Here is a 17,732-nt window from a genome sequence, read left to right on the forward strand (position 1 = left end):
AGTACAAAAAGCAATTATTTTTTAGTTTATTTATAAGTTTATCAATTTTTCCAGTGTTGTTGTGAGTTATTAATACACTGTCTGAAAGATTTAATTTTTTTCCCCAGTGATCAACATTCAATGTAACTGTCTGGAATTGTATCTGTATTTCATTTTGTGCAATTATGATATTGGTTTACTGTATTTTCTTTAATAAGCAGACACTCAGCACCTAACTCATAGTGCAGGATGTAGCTTTACAACCAGATGATATTTATTACTCTGGTAAGCTATTTGAAAAAAGAACCCCAGACTCTAACTTGCATGAAAATGAACATATTCTCATGTAAATTCCTAAAGAAGAAACTGGCAGAATTAACAAGTATGAAAAAGTATTGTTCTCTTCACTAAAGTTTGCCCAAAGTTTGGGAAGCAGCTGAATTACTGGATAATATTAATATCTTGGTTTTACTGTGAAACAGATGTATGCTGCCAGATCTTTTTCCTGTGGGGAAAAAAAGAACACATAACAACAATCACACTGCCCCTCCCTCTGCCCCAAACTTAGCATTTTATATATGTTAGATATAAATAAACTGTGATTTTTTTTTGAACTTCCTCTAGCAACTTTGTCATCAATTCTTGTGAGATGAGAATCAGGCCTTGTATTTAATAAGAGATTCACTGTTATTTAATTACATGAATGTGGTCAGAAAACAGTCTTTCTGACCAGAACGTGGAAATAGGATTGTGATGTTGAATATATGGTTTTGTTGCAAGCAGTGTTTTTTCTATTAACACTGTTGACCCTGAGCCCTGATTTTGTAGACACATAACTTGGTTGCTAAAAATAGGAAAATAGGCTTATGTATGTAATTTATTTTCAAATGTTTTGGTCTTTTTTTTATGGAAGAGAGAGAGATATTTGGAGAGGGGGAAATATGGATCACAGTACTTGTAACAAATGCAAAATGTTTACTAATGCTAGTTGTTTTTGTAGACTTTTAATTTCCAAATAAATTTGAAAAGTGGTTAGTTTGTAGCATTGGACTGATTTCATTGTTCTGTTGTTCCTGGCAGTGTTTAGAGCACGATCATTCCAAATTTCAAGGGGAAGGAGAAGAATTACTGCCAGTGATTGCCATCTTACTGCCTCTGCAAATCTGGGTGAGTATGCTTGCTCCATGAAGAGTCTATGTATGAAGAACTACCTTTGGCATGTAGAGTGTTCTTCTAGTAGAGATGTGCTGCATGGCAGCTGTAATAATAGCCTCAAAACTGTTGTCTGAATGGTCTTGTTTCCCTGTTCTTTTTCTTCTTCCATGCCAGCATCACCACTGTTGGAGCTCTCTAGAGCACAGCTGCACCATGACCCACAGTGTCTCTGCCTCCAGTGTTCATTGTTGCCCCTCCATGGTAGAACTCAGAACCCGTTAATCAGTTTGAGGTGCCTCAGCAAAGCTGGCATACCTCCTAAAATCTGGGCATACAACTAAGCCTATGCCTTTCCATATGAATGGCTCCTTCAAAGCCAGTAGGACTACTCAGAGAGGCTAAAGCTCAGCATGTGGGTCAGCATTGTTAGTGTATATCTTCCCCTTTCGGAAATGGCTATGTGGATTTGTGTTTTGAAATGCTCTGAAAGAGAAGCCCCTCCCACACCAGAGCCACCCATGAAAATATTCCAGATAGCAAAGACAGCAGAACATGTCAGTCATGCTACCCTTGCACTACCCAGACATCTGTGAAAATTTCATGCTTGTGTGAGCAGATTCTGCAAAGGGCTGAATTTGGCTGTATATCTTTGAGGGAATACTTCCATTTTCCCTGCTGTGCCTGCCTGTTATATGCTTTTAATTGTCCTTGGTATTTGGGGGAAAAATAAAAGGCACAAATTAAATAAAATGTGTAAACAACAGAAGAGGGCAGGCTTAAACTGACAAAAAGCAAAAAAATCAGACTAGCTGTAAACCTGGAAATGCTGTTCCCAACTCCTAGCGTGTGCAGGAAATGCAGCACATATGGCACATGGAATCACCTGGAGCTAGGCCTCTTTGTTGCACCTTGGCATAGGAGAGCAGGAACAAAGCAGGGGTGCAGATTTTAACCCTCAGGTGCCTGGTGTCTGGTAAGGATCAGCTTAAGCCTGTTCTTGTACTTGGCTTCCAGTTCACAAATATGTGATGTTAATAATAGAATCATTACTGAATGATCTCTTTTGTACTTAAACGTGGATAGCAGTACATTTTTATTGGTTAAAACCTTTCAGTATAATTCTTTCTAATCTGTAAGAAATACATATGGATGTAATAGTATTCTTTCTTGTAGAAAACTTGAATTTTATTATAATGACACTTCATTTATGATGCTCCTTGCAAAAGCTGTTTCTGATATTATGCTTTTAAGTGAGCTTCTCAGTGTTCCTTACAATCATTAATGAATCAGACTTTAGATAAAGACAGTGTAGGTATGGCAGCATATCATTATACAGGGGAGTAGAGTGAAGCATGAGGATGTAAATATTTACTACATCTTGCATGATGTTGAGGAAAAGATAGCACTAAGAGTAGGATGATGTTTTTTACTGTTCATTGTGTACTTATCATAAAAAAATCTTTGAAAAATTCAAACCTTCCCTAACTTCTGCTTAACATTGGCAAAAATGTTTGTCTGGAAAAAAACTAAAGCAAAATGAAAAAAAATCAGAACATCTGATATTAAGTATTCGTTCTGATTTGGTTTTGTTCGTTTGTTTGGGTTTTGTTTTGTTTTCTTAAAAAGGTTTCTTCTTTGGTTTGTTTTTTTTTTGTGGCTTTGGTTTTTTGTTTGGTTGGTTAGTTTGCTTTTGGGGTTATTTTTTGGTATGGCATTTTTAATTTATTTGGAAAAAAATAATATAAAAATCTTCAGAAGGATAGAAAAATACCTGCAGATTGATGCCAATCCATGGGATATTTTTATACAAGAGATCCTCCTCAAAACCCCAAAAGCTGCTACATCTGCCTCCTTTCCTGCTCTAGAAATTTGTTTCATTTGTTCAGCTTGCTTTACTACAGATCATTGTGATACCACTAAGTATATGCCCTGAATATTACAGTAATGCACATGCATCTCTGGTCAGTTTGTCTGTCAAGACTTATATGTTTTTCTGTATTTCATGCACTTCTTGAACAAAATGGGTATTAATTCACAGATTATTATACATCAAGCATTGTAGAGCAAAACAATTGTTACTCTTTTTTTTTTTTCAGGGGCATCATCACTATCACAGGCTGATATTGCACAGCTGTATGATTAACTGGAATCTTATTTTGAAATAGAGAAGTGCAAGATTTCAAACTTACGGGTATAATTGTATGTATTTTTAGAAATTGAAATGAGCTTATGCAGAAATATTCAAAATAGACCTTGAAGGAGGAACCAAAAATGTCCAGCGAAGTGTATACATTAAGAAGTTTTAAGAACGTGTTTTAAATTTAGAAGACAACAATTCCTTGGAACCCTAGAAAAGGGGGCAGCTCTTACCCAGTGGGACTTTGCTTCTGCACTGGCATTTTCTTTAATGAAATTTTTAATGAATTTGTTTAATGAAATTTCTGAAATATGATGGTGTAATCACCTTAATATTTGTGTCTATACACAATTAAATACAATTTTATGTCTTACATTTTTTAAAAAAAGTGGACTAGGAACATAGTGTAGCCCGTGCTGCATTAATTGTCAGAAAAATGTATATTCAGTTGAGACAAGGAAAACCAGAAAGTTTTGGCTGTAATTAGCAGTTTTTGGGGAGGAGGACTCTACTTTTGAAAACAGCTTGTTTGCAGTAGTTGAAATTTGATTACTCAAAGTTATCACATTATCATATTGTTGCTACAGTCTGTTTTCAAAAACAGCTTTAGTACAGTGAAACTGATTTCAAAGTTACCAGGAAAGAAGAACTTTTAACTATAAGCATGTGAGTCAAGCTGTCTCTCCCTGCGTAGAGTGATTTTAACAGCCACAAGTTCTTCTGAGCTGGACAGAACGCTTCAGCACAAGAGCTTCACAGCTGTTTTAGTCCTTCCTTTTCCTGAGCTTATATATGCTGTGACAACATGGGGGGTTTGGATCAAAGCTGAATTGCATTTGATTGCCCTGAAGCAGAGAAAAGAAGAACTTGCATCTTGAAATTAGACACGGTTGGATTTTCAGTGAAGGTGTTTCAGTGAAGACTTAAATTCTTGAATCTGACCCTAACTGCTGTGGTCTCACTTTTGTGTCTGCACTGAGTTTGTTACCTGGTGCCAAGTGATCCTCTCTTCATCAGGATAAAGTCACTACATTATCAGGTTTGCGTTCTGTAACATTCACCTTTTTGCATTTATTACAATAAGATTTACATTTTGTAAATGTGTTGGGGACTGCCTGAATTACGAAAGTGAGCTCTGAGTTTTGATATCTTAATGGAAAAAAAGGAAGTAAATGACAAATGAACTCTTGAAATTTCCCACCTGAAATCTCAGGGAGAGTGGGGGGAAAAGTTCTCAGAGAAGGCACTCTCTGAAGAGGGCAAATGGGAGACAAATGTGTGACTTCAAGTACCTGCAAATTCCTGACTGAGTGCTCTAGTTTTTATATGACAGAAAGTACAAGGAGTAGGTTGCCACCATTAATGCTATTCTACAAATAGCATTTACTAAAGTGAAAATGTTGTAACCAGCCTAAACTATTTACTAAGTGAGCAGTTATTTTTTGGTTGTCTCAATCTGCGTCTGTTAGCACACACATTTATTTTTTGGGTAAAAAAAACGAAGACATCTTACAGTGTTAGAGACACATGAATGAAGCCACTGACAGTGACTGAAGGCAATTCTGCTGAAGTAGCCAAAATTAAACATTTTATTTGTGAAAGAGGATAGAAGAACCTTTGATGTCTCAAACTCTTCTGCTGTTCCCTGAAGCTTTTTACACCAGCTACTCATCTCAGCTGGAGAAAAGAGCACTTGGGAGTCAGAGAGGAAAAGTGTTCAGTGAAGAAATTCAGTGATGAGGGAAGAGTTTCATTGGTGTTGGAAGGCAAACACAGAAAAGTAAACACAGCCCAGTGGATTACAACAGGTTAGTAAATACAAATGCTGTAACATTTCCATAGAGCTCTTTCTGTAGAAGCAACTGTTATATGCAATGTATCGTGTTGTTGTATTACTTTCATCACATTTTTCTAAGTTATATGCCTTTCTTCATTTTTAGTGTTCTTTACTCACAAAAGTTGTTTGAAGTTACTGAATAATAACACTGGGAGACATCAAAGTTTCAGAAAAATGTGGAAAAGAGGTGTTACAATTTAGGTAAATCAGTCATTATCAAGGTGTTTTGGGACTTGCTGGTTTGGCTTCTCATGTGCTAAGTCTCCTGTAATGTGTTACAGTTGTGAAACATATTCCTACCTCTCACAACAGTGCTGAGAATCTGCCCCCACTGAACTTTATAGGAGGGAGAGAAAGGGCCATTATTAGCTTTTGTGAAGTGCAATGAGGTCCTGATGAAATGATCTATATCAGTCTGAATTGCCTTTGTTCATTACACGCGGAGTGGTCCCTGAGCAGAGGAGAGGGAACATAAATGAAGTATTTATTTAATATCAAGCTGCTAAAATCTAGGCAGCACATTGTAAGTAAAAAAAAAAAGGCATTTGGGAATTGACATGCTAACATTTGTTCCTTTCAGCTTGTCTTTTTTAACTTTCTGTTGTTTCTTTTTATCCACGCAAAATTGTCAAAATGTAAACACCTCTCTATTGACAAATACACTAATGTTAGTAGTAGTAAAAGAAGTGTTGACATGAAGGCTAAACTAAAATGGACAAGGATTTTGGAACTATTCTAAATTTTTTTTTCTGACTATTCATAGCTATGGGCTGACAGATAAATTCTACTCATTTGCAGACAGCAACTTCGTAGTTCTTTTGCAGAGAAGTTGAGACGAGAGGGTTGTATTTTGCTATCTGCTCTCCTTGTATTTGAAGTATTTAATTGTAATTCTCTTGTTTGAGACTTCCATAAAATGGAGAAAACCAGAATTGTTCCCCAAAGAAAAGGATTGTGCAGTTTTCTAGCATTGCCCTACTTGTCAAATTTCTTGTGACTATTGCTGTATAAGATGATATACAAAGATGAATGAAGGAGGTGAGAGTAAAAGATTTATAACCCAAATAATATCAGCACGCTTACTTCCACCTATACCAGACTCTGTCATGCATTAATTACATCTCCTTGTAAAAAATAGATCCAGACTTCCGTTCTGACACAGTTAACTTGCAGGACTGGTAAGTTGACTGGGGGGTCAGTAAAGCTAACATATATATATGCATACTGGTTGTATATATGATAAGAAATACAGTGCTTATTTTTGCTTTTTCTGAAAGATGAAAAGAAATCTTTTTTATTTATTTCTATTTTCTCTGAGCAACAAAATCTTAATTTGATTTTCTCAGTATGGTGAGCTCATATGTGAGACTTTAGGCACTCCTGTGCTTTCACCATGTCTTTTTATTCTAGTGAAAAAAGTACTTATTTTAGCAAGGCCACTTACAATACTTGATCTTATGTGAATTGACAGAACAACCTACATCCTATTCCAATTCCTTTTATTCTGTAGATTTTTGCCTATGCAACTTGCAGTAATTCCTATGAAGCTGTCACAATCTGTTCTATCAAAATTACTTACAGATCGTGTTGTTCAGGGATCGTTGAGATGATAGATTGCTATGGTCTCTCCTGTTAATGTGTGCTTAGGGAGTCCTTCATTTACACAATAGACTTATTCAATTTTTGGTGAAATGTGATTATTACTCTTGCACGGAAGACACATGCTCGATCTAGATATGGCTTGCTTATTAAAGAAATTGTATAAAAATAGGATGTCCCTCCACAAAACTCTGCTTTTAACCTTACAAACTAATTGCCTTTACCTTGCCATTTGAAGGACTGATAATTTTGCATAGCACTGGACTGTTAGTAAGGGTGGCAAGAAGTCCAGCTGCAACAGAGGCAGATTGAAGCATAACTGATGGCTCAGGGTGACTGGAAATCATGGAAAGCTCACTGGGAAGTGTAATCCTCTTTTCACCAGCTCAGCTGTGCTCATTACATTCCTGGCTAGGTGGCAGAAGTGTGGTTAGAATGGTCCATTACTGGTTGTGGAGCTGTGTATGAGAAGATTTTAATATTTGAAGGTACCAGGCAGCTTGGACAACTGTAGTCTAAATCTAACTGGTTTTATCTGTAACATTTTTATTCAGCCCTTTTTAATGAGAATGGTGATGACTTCTAAAACTTTTTCTTACTCAAGTGCTCCTTTGATGTTGTTATCTTGGTTAGAATCCCATTTCTTGGTAAGTCATCTGTACTGTAACTGAGTACTGGTGGTCTGAAGATCTAAAACTGAGGCAGGAAAATAGAGGAAAAATTCTAAGTATAATCCTGCAAGTGTTTGTTTCTATCGCATTTCCTCTATTAGGACTGTCATGGCAGTGGGCTATACCTGCTTAAGTAGTAGCTGGTAAGGTTGACCCTCTGCTTGAGTCAGGAGCCTCCTAGACTATGAGCATGTGGGAGAACATGAACTGAGGAATGCAGGGAGATCCTGGGAGCTGCTTTTTTCATAAGCTCAACAACTGGTATCTGCACTGCTGACTGCACCTTGTGCAGTATCTGTTATTTAGGCTTTTGTATTCTCACTTGTACTTTTAGCTTCAACTGGGCATGTGAAACCACATACCTTAGAGAAAGAAACTAAATAAATGAATTGTATCATTCAATTTCAAGGGATTTATCCACCCTATCTTGTAATTTTTACTTACATGAATAATCTTTGTTTACACATTCTTAATTTGAATGGGATTACTTGCATTAGTGATAATGTGAGTAGCAGGTACAGGATTAGTTCCTGTATTTGTCAGTGGTGTCAAAAGCAACAGAATACACAATAATTTGGTTACATTTTCAATTATAATCTGAAATTAAAGAGCTTTATTTTGGAGCTGTTGCTCTGAATAGCAAGTATTGATATTTGTAATTGAATTCTGAGATAGAACTTTCCATACATTTGTAATGCAGAAAGCTCTCTCATTATATGAAATTCACTTGGCAGATGAATGGTCACCACTTAGTAACAACATTAAATCCTGCCTTTCAAGAGTCAAAAGGACTGGAATCTGCTTCTAAGGTAAAATATTTAATCTATTTCATATCTCAAAATTCTATAGTCTGAAATGACTAGGTTGAGAAACATTTTGATAAATATTTGAGTACGTGCTGTGATTAATTTGTATTAGAATTGTACTTTGAACTAGTGTAATTCATGTTGGTAAGACACCTGATGAGGCAGGCTCTGATCCTGAAAAATGCTCCAGGAAAACCTACAATGAAAATTTAGCTGCTTTGAGCAATTTTCAGGACTCAGAGGTAAAATTTGATATAGTATAAATAAGAGTGGCAAAATGAAAATAAATTATGCTGCAGCTAACCTGTTTTCCACAGCTACAGGTTTGGGGGATTAACTCTTCTTTTTTTCTATTTTTTGCACTTATAGAACTTAATTTTAAAAAAAGTATTTATATTTGGTTCATGTGTAGCTTTTACCCTTTTTGTAATTAAACAGAAAATGTTGGGAAATCAGTAATTTTAGCATATATTCTTTTTTCAATGCCCAAGACTTTTATGGCTGGATAAATGCTATCAACTTTTATATAAAGCTTTCTTCCACATGGAAGGGATGTCTCCTCAGTAAAGAAAAAGTGGGGAAAGAAAATCTGAAAAATATGGACAAATGAAATATATCTCCTTAGCCCAAACTAAAATCAAGTTATTAGCATTAATAACTGAAAATATGTTTACAATACAGCCTTGCAGTATTTTGAAGACCAGATGTATATCATACCAGGCATTGTGGCTGCAAGTCACTTTATATGCAGGGACATACAGTGACCCTGACTCCAATCAGAGATTATTTGACAAAGAAGCAGCAGTAGGCAGTGAATGTAGTCCTGTTGTTTGCACACACTAAGTGATACTGCATGTATTACCTCTCTGAAATACGGGATGCAAAAAGTTTTTTGCTTTAAAGTACCCTGGCCTTTTCTGGAATCTTAATTCTCTTCTCCATGGCCAGCTTCCTTACTGGTCTGAGAAGGTGACTCAGGACTCTGCCAACACCTTGATCTTCACTGGAAGTGTTCAGGACTACAGCAGCAGTTGGCTGCCGGTAAATTATGATATAAAATCCTTCCATTATTTTTTCCCCTTGAAATTACAGAAAGGATAATCACAGTCTGGCCTTTAATAAAGACTTACACATTCTGATTTAGAGTAGGTATTTCTAATGTTTGGTTTTGTATTTTGTAAACTGCTGGACTTACTTTAAAAGCAAATATGACAAATAATGAAAACCCGTTGTCTTCAATTGTACTACAAATTGTAGATATGTGAGAATTGGCTTGATGTCTGAAATGAAAAATGGGTACACAAATATCCAGGTTTAGAGAAACTGCCTTTAAAGATATATGAAGAAGGAGTTAAAAAAGGACATATTCTTTAGATTACCAAAGAATAACAGCAGATTTTAGTCTTGTTGAAAAGAACACAAGTTTAAGTTATAGATGAAGGTGTTATGAGACTAAAAGCTCAGCTGTTCTTCTTAGTTATATCAGATAGTCTATAAGAATACATTACTTTTTCAGACAAAGCTTCTTTGTCTTATAGCTGTAGACACCTGGCTACTACTTCAGACACAGAAACACTGTGAAAAAAAAAGAAATTAGATATGAAAAATTAGATAAATAATATGACATTCTAGTAAAAGTAGGAGTTTCTGCTGGATGAACAATAGGCAGTCTGGTAGAGTTAGATAATTGTCTTAGCATCATTAGTAGCTTGAGTTAGAAGAGAGAATTTAGGAAATTGAAGTTGATATGTCCAAATACTGAAACAAAGAACAAGATTTGCGTATTTTTGTTCATAGACTCATTCATTGTTCAAGTTGTGTGTTCATCTGCAAAAGATGAGAGAACACCACCATAGGTTGCATTGATAAAAGCAAGGGCAAAATTTAGGGACAAAACTCAGGGGAAAATAACTAATCTTTCCTAATTTGTTCTGAATTTGGACATGCAGACCTCAAATACTCTAATTTCTGTGAAAATGTCTTTTTTGGTCCCTCAGCTATTAAAAGTCATAATAATGCAAGACCATGGAACCAGAAAAAGCTTTTAAAAGATTATTTTTCTAAATAAGTGGTTCTAAACTCAGATTATACTCACTAGACCCTGTATTTTTTGAGTTGGCAGGAAGTTAGCCACAAAACTCACATTTAAGTCAATGGAAGTTACTAAAATCAGTGGGAGTTGTGTATTTTGATCTTATGTAAACTCTGTGAATTTCTATGAAAATAGCAATCAAAATAGTGGTGGTAAATATAAAGTATCAGAGTAGATAATATATGAGTAAATGAGCCAAATATCTAGCAAAATGAAAAACATGATGGAAAAGGGAAGGGTGGAAAAGAGATGATTGAAAACATTGAGTTATGCAAAACTAAAGGAGAATTTGCAGGGCTTCAGCAAACACAATTTCTTGAGAAGCTGAGGGAAAATGGAAAGAAAGCCATCAGGTATAATTGCTGTGAGGAACAACTTGGGTTTACTTTCGGTGCTGTACAAATGCATCCCAACAAGTACAGTATACAAAAATAAAATCAAGAGTTAGGAGAAGGAAATGTATTATCATACAAACATACCATGTGTAATGGAGAAGAGACAGAACAAAGGAAGAACTGTGCGAGAAAAACAGAAAACATGGGAAAAAATGGACACACTACTATGGCAGAGGAAGAAAGCAGACAGTGGATAGGATATGACTGGCTGAGGAACATGGGAAGCATGTAGTCTCTCTGCTGAAGAAGGGTGATGCTGATGAAAGTAGTTGGTGCAGGGAGAAGTTAACTCTTCACAGTATGGATCTCTGTGAAGAGACATAAAAAATCAAGACATGAAGTTCTAACAAACAGTAAATGGACAGTAGGCAAACCAGTTGAATTATGAATTGCTTATAGGTAACATACATGTTTACTGTGACATTTTATTTAAAAATTTAACTGCTAAATTAAAGTGGCTTTATGCCTTAAAGAGCGCATTTATGAGCAGTATTTTACAGTTGGTCATAATTGGTGATTTAATACACAGGCTATCGTTGCAGCTGTGTAGCAATTCAGATGAACAATTTGATGTCATTGAGAGATTGCATAAGCTTTCTAAACTAATGAAGTTGCACGTGAAAGTAAAAGATAATGCTCTGAATACAAAGCAAAAGAAGCTACAAAAAACCCCAGAACAGCAGGAGAACACAGGTAAAGGTTTTGAATAGATGCCAAATACTAGAAGGTACAACAGAGATAAATAAAATACACAGTAAAGATGCAATATAATAAAACACTGTAATTTGGGCTGTCAGCATGAGTGTAGTGAGTTCAGAATAGGAGAAGTGAGTTAGCTTTTATGGGATATTTAACCACAAACTGCCAGAAACTGAGACTGTTGCTGGTAATACATATTCAAATACAGCAAATGTGTCATTGGGAAAAATTATATAAAATCACACTATGAACTTTTTGGTTGTATCTCTTGAATTTGTCCACAAGACATCTGCAATTTGCCTTTTGCAGAGTAGACAGCTGAAGAAGTGGTAGCTTCAGTGCCATTTCCCACAGTATCATGGGAATAATTATAACTACATTTACGTAAGTTGTCCCTGCCCATGGCAAGGGCTTGGAACTTGATGATCCATAAGGCCCCTTCCAACCCAGGCCATTCCATGATTCTGTGGTAGTAAGAAGACTTATTTTGGACATGAACAAACTGAGACAGATTCAACAGTTAAGAATTCACAACAGTTCACAACAGTTAAGAATTTCTAGGAATACCTCCTATCACATATTTTTCCAAGTGTTGTTAACTGAAAGGTACAACCAGACCAGAGGAAAAAGAATTTTTCTTCTCTCAGTCCATCAGGACCTCTGAAATTATTTGGGTATGTGGAGAAGCTATGACAGATGTCTGTCCAGAGCTTTAGGACAGCTGTTTTCCTGTATTCTGCCGGAATGGTTTCCTTGGAGCTTTGTACCACTGTGTATTGGGTTTGTCTGGCCAGGTTTTGGTAGCGGGGGGGCTACAGGGGTGGCTTCTGTGAGAAGCTGCCAGAAGCTTCCCCCATGTCTGGCCAGCTCCAGGACAGACCTACCACTGGCAAAGGCCAAGCCCATCAAGAATGACAGTAACACCGCTATGATAATGTATTTAAGAAGGAAAAAGAAAGAAAAGTTATTGCACAGATGAAAATTGCAGCCAGAGAAGAGCAGAGTGAGAACATGTGAACAACTCTGCGGACACCAAGGTGCGGGAGGAGGTGCCAGAGCTGAGATTCCCCTGCAGCCCGTGGTGCAGACCATGATGAGGCAGCTGTGCCCTTGCAGCCCGTGGAGGACCACTGGGGTGCAGAGACCCACCTCGGAGCAGGTGGATGCCCAAAGGAGGCTGTGACCCTGTGGAAGGCCCATGCTGTAGCAGGGTCCTGGCATGGACCTGCTGACCCATAGGGAGAGGAGCCCATGCTGGAGCAAGTCTTCCTGGTAGGACTTGTGGCCCTGTGGGGGACCCACACAGGAGCAGCCTGTGCCTTAAGGACTGCACTCCACGAAAAAGTGACCCATGTCAGCAGATTGTGAAGAACGGTTGCCTGTGGGAGGGACTCACACTGGAGAAGTTCATGAAGGACTGTCTCCTGTGGGAGGGACCCCACGGGAAGCAGGGAAAGTTCTCCTCTCTCTGAGCAGTGGCAGGAACAACCTGTGATGAACTGACCGTAACCCCCATTCCTTGTCTCCCTGCACCACTGGGAGGGAGGAGGTAGAACTTGGGAGAAAGGGAGGGGTGAGGGGAAGGTGTTTTTAAGATTTATTTTACTTCTCATTCTCCTGCTCTGATTTTGTTAGTAATAAATTTAAATAATATGCCCACTTTGAGTCTGTTTTGTCCGTGACAGTAATCGGTAAGTGATCTCTCCTGGTCCTTATCTCAACTCATGAACTCTTTGTTATATTTTCTCTCCTCTGTCCAGTTGCAGAGGGGAGTGCTGGAGCATGTTGATGGGTACCTGGGGTCCAGCCAGGGTCAACTCACTGGCTTTTTAACCCATTGTTATGGCTTAAGATCTACAGAGGATAATATCTAAAGAAGCATCCATTCCTGGCCAATGCTGCTTGCAAGGCTGCAGTACTGTCTTACAATTCTACTTCAAAGTGCTTTCTCATATTTAATGATTGCTATTTCAGTGTCCTGTGCTTTGGAAATGGTTAAATGCAAGTTAGAGGGTTTTGCTATCCTCCCCCAAGTACTTCATACTTTCTTAAAAAGTGTTTTTGGATTGGTTGTCTGGTCTGATTTCCAGTAGCACAAGATATGGGTCTTCAACATTGCTGTTCCAGCCACCATTCTTAACTGTCTCTCAGAACCACTTTCAAATAGAACAAAGATAAAGTTTATTCTAATAATTAATTATAGAAATATAGCATTTTCATATCTATTTTTATATATATAAAAGTTAAATCTTGTTTAGTGATAATTTTGTTTCTATCTATTCTGAAGCTACCTAGATTTTCCATTATTTTTATTTTTCTGTATTTGATTTTTCATAGCTTTATTAAATTAGTTGCCATCATACAGTTCTTAATAATCTCTGCCTCAATGCCATTACTATTCATGCAAAATGGTAATCTTGCATATGAAGAGGCAATAAAGGTGACTGTAAACCAGGATTCTATGTACATTTCTTAATGCAATTCCTAGTTTATTTCCAAACCAAAACCAACAACAAAAGCAACTAATTAACAGATTATTCTGCTATTTTAACAGAATAATTTCTGGGAAAAATGCAGGGTTTAGAATAAAATGTTTTAGTAATAAAATTGCCATTCTTTATTTATTGTTCAATAAATTTTCCGCAAATTTGTAGATATTTAGTAATCTACTGGAAACGTTTGCCACCACTTCTAGCTTTTATCCCAGTTTTTCTGTTGTTCTGATGATATTTGATGATGAAATTACCTGCTACAAGGAGATGTTTGAGAATCAAAGACAATAAGTAGTGAAAATCTCCCCTCTTTAATTAATTTTAATTATTATTTTAAAAAATATTAATTTACCTAAAATATGTTATTTATTAAATTCATTAATCTAATATAGCTTAATAATTAGTATCATTCATTATCAGTTTTTTTGGCTAGAGAGATATATTTTATTTCTATTGCAGTTTGACATAAGTTTTAAGTAATTATTTAGGCATTTTCCATTATTTTATACATTCTTTACAGTTTTATATGCAGTTTCAGAAATAGAGTAATTTTCGTTGCCTGTTTTCTGGGTATCACCTACTGATTTCTCTATGAGCATTAGACACATGCTATATTTTCATAGGAGCTTAGTTCCAAGGACTTCTTTGTTTTCTTCTGTGCTGTGTTTTTAGTAGTACACGTACTTGTGTACCTATTGTACAATAACAAGAAGAGCAATTTTTTTTTCTGTCAATTTTCACACCTTGGTGATAGAAATTAAAAATTTTTTCTCCTTGAAAGAAACATTAAGATGCTTAGAACAGTGTCTTCATTTTCAAGCCTGCAATTACTAAGGTATAAGAGATGAAATTTAGTATGTTCTCTGTTTCTAAAGTAATAACTCTGTTTCTAAAGTAATTAGAAAGTAAGGAAACATATTTCCATACATACTGAAATTAGTCAAATGACTTAGGAGAAAGCTGAACAGAAGTCAAAATAAACCTGCAGAGGATTTTTGCTGATCTTCTCAAAATGCTGCCATGGCTTTTGGAACACTGCTCATTTTCATGCATTGTCAGGTTTGGCACTTCTGGCTTTGAAACAAAACCAAAATTAGAATTATTGAAAAACCATGAGACAAGCAGTTTTTCAAAGTATTTCTAGCTTGATTACAAGCAGATTTCATTGGAATTTAATGATTTAGTTCATCCTGAGATTTACTGTACCATTCAGAGGATTTATATTTTGCCAATCCTTCTGGCAAATATGCAGGCTTTGGAAGGAAAATATTTTTAAATTCTCTCTTTACAGATCAAGTTTGTAATGATATCTATTGCCTGTGTGGAAATGAGACATTCAGGATTATGAAAGATCTCTTCTCCCTGCATTAGGATTTGAAGAAGGAGATACTATAAAAAGGAACTTGACAGTATAGCAATAGTAGCAGGAAACTGGCAGATTTTTAAAAAGCAGATGCTCTTGTGAACCGAAACACAAGTTCTGGAGGCTGCTGAAACGTTCATGAGAAATTTAAAAATACTTGAAATCTGAACACTTTCTCATCTTATTTCATTGAAATTCAAATTATGTTAAACTTCCAGTTTAAAATGAGCATGCAGATGCTTAGATTCTTTTTTTTTTTCTTCACAACCAAATTACCTTCTGATGAAATTCAGTGAAAGCAAACCACTTAAACTTTAGACAAAAATTTAACAGGCCATATCCAGTTCTTTAGAATTCCAATGGAAAATAATTACAGTAGAGATTGCATAGATGTACAAGAAAGCTGATGTAGCCAGTGACATTTGGTTCTATTTCCTGTCTCTAAAAGCTCAGATCTGCACATCCTTATATAAGCAGTTAAAGGTATACTTTGACACGCATGACAAATATGGAAACGTGTTCATAAAGTTCCCAGAGGATGCTTTTTCATTTTTATAATCTGTTCTAAGTATCCTCCTCATTGATTTTTTTTTTCCTCCTGATTTCTCTAATTTCTGTAGGGATTATGTGGAAGAGGAGGAAAATTTCTGCACAAAGTGTGAAGAAATTTGTCTTCTTTAAGAAAAATATAAAGAAAGAGCAATTGGTTGTCTTGGCAGTTACAGCAGAAATTAGATTTCACAATGCTCTTAAAATAAGGGCCCAAATCTGCATGGTGACAAACCAAATGGGATCTGATAAATCTCTCCTCTTCATGAAATTCATGACTATAAAACAGTCTTCATTTGTGTTTGCAGCCCACTGTTTTAGTGTCTTCCATGTTTATTGCTGAAGTTTTGCCAAAAGAACACCCTGCAGTTCTCCAGGTTTCAGAAGTATTGCCTGTCAGAAAAGCCAGTGGAATTCCTTAACAATAACTGGACTTGCCTGCAGCCAGCATGAGCCTCGTTCTTCCTAGACAGATGGATGTTTCACAGAGGGGCAAATGAGAGCATCTCTATTAAGCACCTGAGACTCCTCTGTCACTTTGTCAAGTGTAACTTGTCCCAGGAAGCCCTTGGGTATTTGCCTAGAGACAGAGATTGTGAATCTGAAGCTGATACCTCTTTAGTCACTGAGAGTGGATTTGGGGTTTTTTGTGCTGCTTATACAATGGTAAAACTGGGACTATCACTATAAATATTTCTGTTTGTTTAAGTTAAAGAATGGATGTGATACACTTTATGAAAACACACCAGTGACTGCAGGCAGTTTAAAATGGTCTTATGAGTTAAAAGAGACTTCTCAGGCATGGAACACATTTTCAGCACATCAATTCTCTGTAAGTGTTGCTGTAAAACATTGTACAATGGGGCTTAAAACACTTCAGGCACTTTCTGAAGTTATAGCCACATTGTGCACTTAGAAATGACATTGAGATGAAATCTCTTTTGTCTCTGTAGAGTTTTGCAGATAGGGGAAACAAATCGTGTTTTGCAAAAATATGAACATTGGAATGAATGTATTAATATAATGAAGAAATGGACCTCTGCTAGACACGGGATCTATACCTTCTCTGTGCCTCTGACCTCAGTGTAATAATTTTCTGGAATATGGATGGTATGAAGTAATTTTAGACAGAAGGTTGTACAGTAGTAAATTTCACTGCATGACATTAAGAATTTCTTTTAATTGCTTTAGCAATTATTTTGTTTTATGGTAAAATTCTCTTTCATTCTAGAGAGAAGCGTAAGTTGTGTATCTGTTTTCATGAATTTTTACTTCAGCGTGCAAAAAAGTGTAACAGGATTGTGTGTTTGTATTATACATGTTCCCTGAGAAGCATCAGAGGTTTAAAATAAGAGAAATGACATTTAAATTTCATATTTCATATTTATATTGTACATGGGATCTAAATGAAGAGACTAGAACTGCAGGACACAGATGGCAAAGACTTTTAGCTCTTGTTTTCAGGAGGCTGCTATAAATTCTGCTTCAGTAAATTCTGTAGTCATGATGAGGTAACTTGAGATAGCTTTTAACTTGGTGTCTGATTGCCCTTTTCTGAATAACAAAATCTTTTGTGATTCCGTAGCTTTCTGCTATTTCTCCAAGGGGTGTAATATCTTGAGATTTTACAACATCTTTCTAACACCAAGCAGTTGCACTGCTTTCATATTGCAAGAGACACACTAGATAAATAGATTCTTATTAACAGATGCATGTGAATATAAAAGCATACTAGAAAATCGACATAACCATAATGAACTACGCTAAACTAAAATCAAACTGGTTTCAACTATTTTTTGCAATTATCTTGTCTGTGGGATGGTTGTTAGTCTGTTTGTAGTTAATCATACATCGTAGTCTTATTGAGTGTATGTTTACTTTTCTTTGAATACAAAAGGGTGACCTCTAATGCATTAATTTATTAAATGCATGGACAGAACTAGCTCTTCCCATCAGGA

The 17,732-nt window shown here is 36.2% G+C and overlaps 1 long non-coding RNA gene across 2 annotated transcripts; it reads left to right on the forward strand.

Annotated features, from left to right (window-relative positions):
* The first annotated feature begins 1,056 nt into the window (after positions 1-1,056).
* Positions 1,057-17,512, forward strand: LOC113965315. 2 transcript variants are annotated; one of them, XR_003533500.1, is made up of 6 exons: positions 1,057-1,146; positions 3,231-3,333; positions 4,923-5,079; positions 8,113-8,187; positions 16,083-16,606; positions 16,728-17,512. It is a non-coding gene; the product is annotated as an uncharacterized LOC113965315 (long non-coding RNA). The 2 variants fall into 2 exon arrangements; XR_003533501.1 differs by lacking the exons at positions 1,057-1,146; positions 3,231-3,333 and adding an exon at positions 4,027-4,310.
* The last annotated feature ends 220 nt before the right edge of the window (positions 17,513-17,732 follow it).

This window comes from Neopelma chrysocephalum, unplaced genomic scaffold (assembly GCF_003984885.1).
Source record: "Neopelma chrysocephalum unplaced genomic scaffold, ASM398488v2 Primary Assembly neopelma1_44, whole genome shotgun sequence".
Taxonomy (NCBI): Eukaryota; Metazoa; Chordata; class Aves; order Passeriformes; family Pipridae; genus Neopelma; species Neopelma chrysocephalum.